Here is an 8,746-nt window from a genome sequence, read left to right as displayed (position 1 = left end):
ACTTGCGGCCGTAGTCGGCAGGATGGCGCCGCGACAGGTTTCCGTACTGGGGGACTTGAACGCCAAGTCAGAGACGTGGGGCAACTCTGCTACAGACGCTCGTGGGCGGGCGCTTGAGGCGTGGGCAGCCTCCTCTGGTCTCTCCCTCTTGAACAGGGGGAGTGTTCAAACATGCGTGCGGCGGCAGGGTGGGTCCATAGTGGACGTTACCTTTGCCTCCCCAGTGCTGGCCGCACGTGTGGAGAACTGGCGGGTGGACATGGTGGAGACTCTGTCGGACCACAGATATATTCGATTCGAAATCTCCACCCAGAGCCGACGGGGGAACTCCACATCGTCGGGCCGATCCCCGTTTCCACGTTGGGCTCTCACTCGCTTGGACCGGGAGGCTGCAAAAGAGGCCGCGTTCCTACAGGACTGGCTTTCGCCCCCTGCCGTTCTAGACCTGGACGTTGACGCCGCGGCGTCACAACTCAGGGGGTCTCTGACCGAAGTGTGTAACTCCAGCATGCCTCGGACTCGTCGTCCGCCTCCAAACCGTGCCGTGTATTGGTGGTCGGAGGAGCTGGCGCAGCTGCGGGCAGCGTGCATGGCCGCAAAGCGTCAGTTCACGCGGAGTCGTCGCCGGCGGCACCGAGATGAGGCCAACGAGGACCGCTTGTACGAAGCGTACAAGGCGGCAAAGGCGGCCCTCAAGTCAGCTATCGGCGCCGCCAAAGACGCAGCGAGAGCCGAGCTGCTGGAGACACTAGACGGCGATCCATTCGGGAGACCATACAGGGCGGCGCGTAACAAACTGCGCCCCTCAGGTCCCCCGGTGACCGAGACCCTTGAGCCTTCATTGCTGGATGAGGTGGTGCTGTCCCTGTTCCCGCGCAGGAACGCCGATTTCACCCCTCCAGCAATGAACCCCCCTCGGGATATGGAGGAGGAGGGACAGGTCCCTCCTGTCGCGGAAGGCGAGCTTCACACGGCGTTAGTCCGCCTCCGGGGAAAGAAAACTGCCCCCGGCCCAGACGGTATCCCCGCTAGGGTAGTGGCCATTGCCGCCTCCCAAATGGAGGAGCGGTTTCGGGACCTCTTCAGCGCGTGTCTCGCAACGGGGAGGTTCCCGAAACCCTGGAAGGAAGGGCAACTGTGCCTGCTGCGCAAGGACGGACGCCCGGCGGACTCCCCTCGGCATACCGGCCCATCGTTCTGCTCGATGAGGTCGGAAAAATGTTCGAGGGGATCATCGCTGCCCGCCTCAACCGCCATCTTGCAAACGTTGGACCGGATCTCTCCGACGCTCAGTTCGGTTTTCGAACCCAGCGGTCGACAATAGACGCCCTGACCCGTCTCAAGGGCCAGGTCAAGGAGGCCGTGGAAGAAGGGGATGGACTGTTGGCTGTGTCGTTTGATATAGCCAACGCGTTCAACTCCATCCCCCATTCAACCATCATTGAGGCGCTCCGATTCCACGGGGTGCCTCAATACCTTCGGAGCCTACTGGCCGATTACTTGGCAGACAGGGCTGTCGTCCTTGTCGACAGAGACGGAGAGGTTCGGCGCTACGTCGTGGAGTCCGGCGTTCCGCAGGGGTCAGTGTTAGGACCCCTCCTATGGAACGTTGGTTTCGACTGGCTCCTGCGGGGAACGCTCCTCCGCGGGACGAGTGTCATATGTTACGCGGATGACACTCTCCTCACTGCCCGCGGGGGCTTCACGACGGCGGCCAACCTTGCGTCGGCGGGCGGCTCCCTGGTTGCTAACAGGATTCACCGCCTGGGGCTGACGGTGGCGCTGCACAAAACCGAGGCCGTGTTCTTCCACGGCCCGAGGCAGCGCCCCCCTCCCGACGCCCACATCTATGTGGACGGCACCAGGATCGCAGTAGAGGGCCAGATGAAATATCTGGGCCTCATCCTGGATAGCGGGTGGCGCTTCGGCCCGCACTTCGCCGAGCTGTCCAAACGCCTCTTAAAGACCGCGAATGCCCTCTCGTGGCTAATGCCAAATCTGGGGGGGCCCAGCGCGCGATGCCGGCGTTTGTACGCCGGCATTCTCAGGAGCATGGCCCTTTATGGGGCTCCGATTTGGGCGGACTCCCTACACAGAAGGGAGAATGCCACCGCCCTTCGTATGCCCCAGAGGGCTATCGCTCAGCGGGTGGCGCGGGCCTACCGCACAGTGGGCTTCGCGGCGGCATGCGCACTGGCGGGCACACCTCCGTGGGAGCTGGAGGCGTGGGTGCTCGCCAGAGTCTATGATTGGACGGCAGAGCGGAGGGCGCGGGGAGAGCACCCGGCTCATGAGGTGAGGGAGGCCGTGCGGCAGGAGGCCAAGGAGGCCATCGTCGTCCACTGGGCGGACGACCTTGCCGCTGCTGCCTTTGGCAGACGAACGCTGGACGCCATCGGGCCAGTCCTCCAGGCTTGGCTCGAGCGGCCGTTTGGTTTCCTCTCCTTCCGCCTGGTGCAGGTGATGACAGGCCATGGCTGTTTTGGCTCATACCTGCACCGCATCGGGCGGGAGGAGAACCCGTCATGCCACCACTGTGGCGCAACAGCGGACACGGTGCGGCATACTCTGGAGGAGTGCCCATCGTGGTCCGAGCCGCGGCAGAATTTGGTTGCGGCGATCGGAGCGGACCTCTCGCTCCCTTCCATTGTTCGCATTATGCTGGGGAGTGAGGAGGCATGGGCGGCGGTCGCCTCTTTCTGCGAGGGCGTAATATCGCAGAAGGAGGTGGCGGAGCGTGAGCGAGAGGAAGACGCCCTCGCTCCAGCGCTCCGACGAAGAAGAGTCGGCAGGAGAAGACGATAATACAACCGTCTTCTCCCTCCCGGGGTGAGTAGCGGGTGCTAGGCGCGGGGGCGCCTACACCTGCATTGCACTACTCACCTCTCGCGGGACGGGAGCGGTTGGCACACGACCGTTCCCGATGCCCCTTTCCCATGCTAGGGAGGGGCTTGTAATGGCCTGCCACCACAGGTGGGCTCCGCCGAGGGGTTCTGGTAGTAAAGGTTCAGCCGGTCTCCCAGACCCCCTAACTGGCGATGCGGGTGTGCTCCTGGGTTTTTTAGTGGGTATGCCGGCTTCTACCGGAGAGTCCCACATATCCCTCCCGTCCCCCGACGGGAGGACGATACATAAAGTATTTTTCCCAGGGTCAAAAAAAAAAAAAAAAAAAAAAAAAAAAAGGTTAGGTTAGGTTAGGTTAGGTTAGGTTAGGTTAGGTTAGGTCAGGTTAGGTTAGGTTAGGTCAGGTTGGGGATCCCCCCACAGTGCTGACTTCCACGTAGTGATCCCCGGGCAACGCCGTGTCTGACCACCGTAACGGAGTGGCAGACCGGCGGCTAACGAGCGCTGTGCTTTCGTACACTTTCCTTCATTGCGGTTGAGTACGAACAAGACTTTTCTTCGATGCCATCGAAGCCTTTGCGGGACGCCTCCGGGCGCTTCCAATCAAAACGCCCTTCTCAGGGCGAACCCAACGGCCCTTCTCAGGGCCAACCCAACGGCCCTTTTCAGGGCCAACCTGACGACATTTCTGTGTCGGAAACTAGCCGCGCACCATCTGCGGCTAGTTTGTTTTGTCGGGCGGACGACTCGTCGGACTGCGAGTCCGTGACCGAGGCGGTCGCCAGTACCAGTCGGTACCTAAAGCGGGCCTACCTGAGGCAAGAATCCGACGATTCTTCGGAATCTGTAACTGGTAGGACTAAAAAGGCGAAGGCGAAATCAAGTTCCCACGATGTGGGACTTGATGAGGCTCAACGCCAACTGAGGGCGTCTCTGGCGCAAGCAAAGCGGGTGGAGGTTCAAAAGGACCTAGAAGAAAAGGTCGCCGCCAAGGAGCGCGCAACCGGTGCCGCACGGTCCAGGGCCGGCTACGGGGCCTCCAACGTCCTGTACGCAGACCACTCAGTGGCCGAGCTGGCGCAAATGGCGCTGGAGGACAAGGAGGAGATTTTGGAGGTGGCCTCCAAGTCCTCCAACCTCAAGGGAACCTTTCAAAAGGCCCTTAAATGCCGTGCAGCCAGCTTGCACGGCATTATTGCGGAGCTGGTGCAGCGCACGGCCACGGACGAGTCGCGGCAGCTGCAGGCGCGGGTGGATCGCCTGCAGGCTGAGGTAAGCCAGCTGCATAAAAAGCTGGCTGAAGCCACGGCTCCTGCCCCCAAAACCTCAGCAGCAACAGGCTCCTCCTCCGACCTTGAGGACATCATCCGCAAGGTCACTCAGGAGGAGAGAGCCTTCACCAGAGCCTGCTTTGCAGGTATAGAGGATCGGCTGTTGCCGGAAAAGCGCATCCGTCCTCCACTCGCGGCGGACAGAGCGCCAGTTGCGATGCCGGCACCGGCAACGGTCCCATCCACCAGCGGGCAACCCCAGGCCCCAAAGCCCTCTAAGGGCAAAGGGAAGGGAAAAAGTCCCAGGCGGCAGCTCCACTTGCGCCCAGCACATGTGCAGATGCACAAGTCGAGCTTGGAACCGTCCAAGCAGCTCCTCCTCTTAGCCAGCAGGACGACGCGGGGGAACCTTCCGCCACCCCTCCCACCGAGACGTGGACGGAGGTAGTGAAAAGAGGGAAAAAGAAGAAGACGGTCCCGAAAATCACCCCGGCTGCTCCTGCAGCCAACAGGGCTCCTGCCGCTCCCTTAAACAAGGGTGTGAAACTAGCGGCTCCCAGGTCGGCGGCGGTGACGGTGACCATCACTCCAGAGGCCGCTGAAAGGGGTGAAACCTACGAGTCGGTGCTGACGCGGGCTCGTGGGTTTGCTGACCCCATCCAATTGGGCATCGGCCCCATCAAGTGTCGCCGTACCCAAACCGGCGCTCGATTATTCGAGTTCCCCGGGGCCGCGGGTTCGCAAAATGCGGACCTCTTCGCGGCTAAGCTGCGAGAGGGCATCGCGGACGTGGCAAAGGTCGCCAGACCAGTCAAGTCCGCGACACTGGAGGTTGTGGATCTCGATGATTCAGTTTCCATGAACGAAGTGGTTGCGGCCATTGCAGCAGCAGGAGGCTGCTCCGTCGAGGCGGTGCATGGTCGGACCATCTGGACTGGCCGCCGCGGCCTGGGCATGACCCGTGTGGACTGCCCAGTCACCGCAGCCAAGGCCGTCCTGAACAGAACCAAAGGACGGCTGCTGATCGGGTTCAGCTCAGCTGTGGTCCGAGCACTTGAGGAGCAACCTCTGCGCTGCTTCAAGTGCTTCGGCACTGGCCACACCCGATACATGTGTCCGTCCAGCGCGGAGAGGGCAGACACCTGCTACCGTTGCGGCAAGTCGGGGCACTTGGCGGCGTCCTGTGACGCCACCACGCCGCACTGTGCTGTGTGCGCGGCCAGTGGTCGCCCAGCGAACCATTTCATGGCTGGGAGGAAGTGTACTCCTCCCACCAAGAAGGGCAAAATGCAGGCGCCAAAGCGTCCTGCCGCTGCCAATGCTACCGCCACCGCTACCCCGGTCACGGTCGCTGACGCGGGAGATGAGATGATTGAATAATGGGGCGCAATCATCTCATCCTACAGGCCAACACCAACCACTGCAGAGCGGCCCAGGACCTGCTGGTGCAGACCATGGCAGATTGGTTGGTGGACGTAGCGGTAGTTGCCGAGCCCTACTGGATTCCCGACCGTTGGCTGGGCGACAGGGATGGCCTAGTCGCGATTGCGGCACGGTCTTCCACAGACTCCCCTCCCCTCTCGCTTCTAGAGAGAGGATCGGGATACGTGGCCGCCGTGTGGGGGGACCTGGCCCTTGTGGGGGTCTACTTCTCCCCAAACCGCCCTCTCCAGGCCTTCGAGGATTTCCTCGAGGGACTTGCGGCCGTAGTCGGCAGGATGGCGCCGCGACAGGTTTCCGTACTGGGGGACTTGAACGCCAAGTCAGAGACGTGGGGCAACTCTGCCACCGACGCTCGTGGGCGGGCGCTTGAGGCGTGGGCAGCCTCCTCTGGTCTCTCCCTCTTGAACAGGGGGAGTGTTCAAACATGCGTGCGGCGGCAGGGTGGGTCCATAGTGGACGTTACCTTTGCCTCCCCAGTGCTGGCCGCACGTGTGGAGAACTGGCGGGTGGACATGGTGGAGACTCTGTCGGACCACAGATATATTCGATTCGAAATCTCCACCCAGAGCCGACGGGGGAACTCCACATCGTCGGGCCGATCCCCGTTTCCGCGTTGGGCTCTCACTCGCTTGGACCGGGAGGCTGCAAAAGAGGCCGCGTTCCTGCAGGACTGGCTTTCGCCCCCTGCCGTCCTTGACCTGGACGTTGACGCCGCGGCGTCACAACTCAGAGGGTCTCTGACCGAAGTGTGTAACTCCAGCATGCCTCGGACTCGTCGTCCGCCTCCAAACCGTGCCGTGTATTGGTGGTCGGAGGAGCTGGCGCAGCTGCGGGCAGCGTGCATGGCCGCAAAGCGCCAGTTCACGCGGAGTCGTCGCCGGCGGCACCGAGACGAAGCAAACGAGGACCGTCTGTACGAAGCGTACAAGGCGGCAAAGGCGGCCCTCAAGTCAGCTATCGGCGCCGCCAAAGACGCAGCGAGAGCCGAGCTGCTGGAGACACTAGACGGCGATCCATTCGGGAGACCATACAGGGCGGCGCGTAACAAACTGCGCCCCTCAGGTCCCCCGGTGACCGAGACCCTTGAGCCTTCATTGCTGGATGAGGTGGTGCTGTCCCTGTTCCCGCGCCGGAACGCCGATTTCACCCCTCCAGCAATGAACCCCCCTCGGGATATGGAGGCGGAGGTACAGGTCCCTCCTGTCGCGGAAGGCGAGTTTCACACGGCGTTAGTCCGCCTCCGGGGAAAGAAAACTGCCCCCGGCCCAGACGGTATCCCCGCTAGGGTAGTGGCCATTGCCGCCTCCCAAATGGAGGAGCGGTTTCGGGACCTCTTCAGCGCGTGTCTCGCAACGGGGAGGTTCCCGAAACCCTGGAAGGAAGGGCAATTGTGCCTGCTGCGCAAAGACGGACGCCCGGCGGACTCCCCTCGGCATACCGGCCCATCGTTCTGCTCGATGAGGTCGGAAAAATGTTCGAGGGGATCATAGCTGCCCGCCTCAACCGCCATCTTGCCAACGTTGGACCGGATCTCTCCGACGCTCAGTTCGGTTTTCGAGCCCAGCGGTCGACAATAGATGCCCTGACCCGTCTCAAGGGCCAGGTCAAGGAGGCCGTGGAAGAAGGGGATGGACTGTTGGCTGTGTCGTTTGATATAGCCAACGCGTTCAACTCCATCCCCCATTCAACCATCATTGAGGCGCTCCGATTCCACGGGGTGCCTCAATACCTTCGGAGCCTACTGGCCGATTACTTGGCAGACAGGGCTGTCGTCCTTGTCGACAGAGACGGAGAGGTTCGGCGCTACGTCGTGGAGTCCGGCGTTCCGCAGGGGTCAGTGTTAGGACCCCTCCTATGGAACGTTGGTTTCGACTGGCTCCTGCGGGGAACGCTCCTCCGCGGGACGAGTGTCATATGTTACGCGGATGACACTCTCCTCACTGCCCGCGGGGGCTTCACGACGGCGGCCAACCTGGCATCAGCGGGCGGCTCCCTGGTTGCCAACAGGATCCACCGCCTGGGGCTGACGGTGGCGCTGCACAAAACCGAGGCCGTGTTCTTCCACGGCCCGAGGCAGCGCCCCCCTCCCGACGCCCACATCTATGTGGACGGCACCAGGGTCGCCGTAGAGGGCCAGATAAAATATCTGGGCCTCATTCTAGATAGCAGGTGGCGTTTCGGCCCGCACTTCGCCGAGCTGTCCAAGCGCCTTCTAAGAACAGCGAATGCCCTCTCGTGGCTTATGCCAAATCTGGGGGGCCCAGCGCGCGATGCCGGCGTTTGTACGCCGGCATTCTCAGGAGCATGGCCCTTTATGGGGCTCCGATTTGGGCGGACTCCCTACACAGAAGGGAGAATGCCACCGCCCTTCGTGTGCCCCAAAGGGCTATCGCTCAGCGGGTGGCGCGGGCCTACCGCACAGTGGGCTTCGCGGCGGCATGCGCACTGGCGGGCACACCTCCGTGGGAGCTGGAGGCGTGGGTGCTCGCCAGAGTCTATGATTGGACGGCAGAGCGGAGGGCGCGCGGAGAGCACCCGGCTCATGAGGTGAGGGAGGCCGTGCGGCAGGAGGCCAAGGAGGCCATCGTCGTCCACTGGGCGGACGACCTTGCCGCTGCTGCCTTTGGCAGACGAACGCTGGACGCCATCGGGCCAGTCCTCCAGGCTTGGCTCGAGCGGCCGTTTGGTTTCCTCTCCTTCCGCCTGGTGCAGGTGATGACAGGCCATGGCTGTTTTGGCTCATACCTGCACCGCATCGGGCGGGAGGAGAGCCCGTCGTGCCACCACTGCGGTGCAATAGCGGACACGGTGCGGCACACTGTGGAAGAGTGTCCATCGTGGTCCGAGCCGCGCCAAGATCTGGTTGCGGCGGTCGGAGCAGACCTCTCGCTCCCTTCCATTGTTCGCGCTATGCTGGGGAGTGAGGAGGCATGGGCGGCGGTCGCCTCTTTCTGCGAGTGCGTAATATCGCAGAAGGAGGTGGCGGAGCGTGAGCGAGAGGAAGACGCCCTCGCTCCAGCGCTCCGACGAAGAAGAGTCGGCAGGAGAAGACGATAATACAACCGTCTTCTCCCTCCCGGGGTGAGTAGCGGGTGCTAGGCGCGGGGGCGCCTACACCTGCATTGCACTACTCACCTCTCGCGGGACGGGAGCGGTTAGCACACGACCGTTCCCGATGCCCCTTTCCC

Source organism: Spodoptera frugiperda, unplaced genomic scaffold, assembly GCF_023101765.2.
Source record: "Spodoptera frugiperda isolate SF20-4 unplaced genomic scaffold, AGI-APGP_CSIRO_Sfru_2.0 tig00001579_1, whole genome shotgun sequence".
NCBI classification, from domain to species: domain Eukaryota; kingdom Metazoa; phylum Arthropoda; class Insecta; order Lepidoptera; family Noctuidae; genus Spodoptera; species Spodoptera frugiperda.
Note: the sequence above shows the minus strand (reverse complement) of the source record.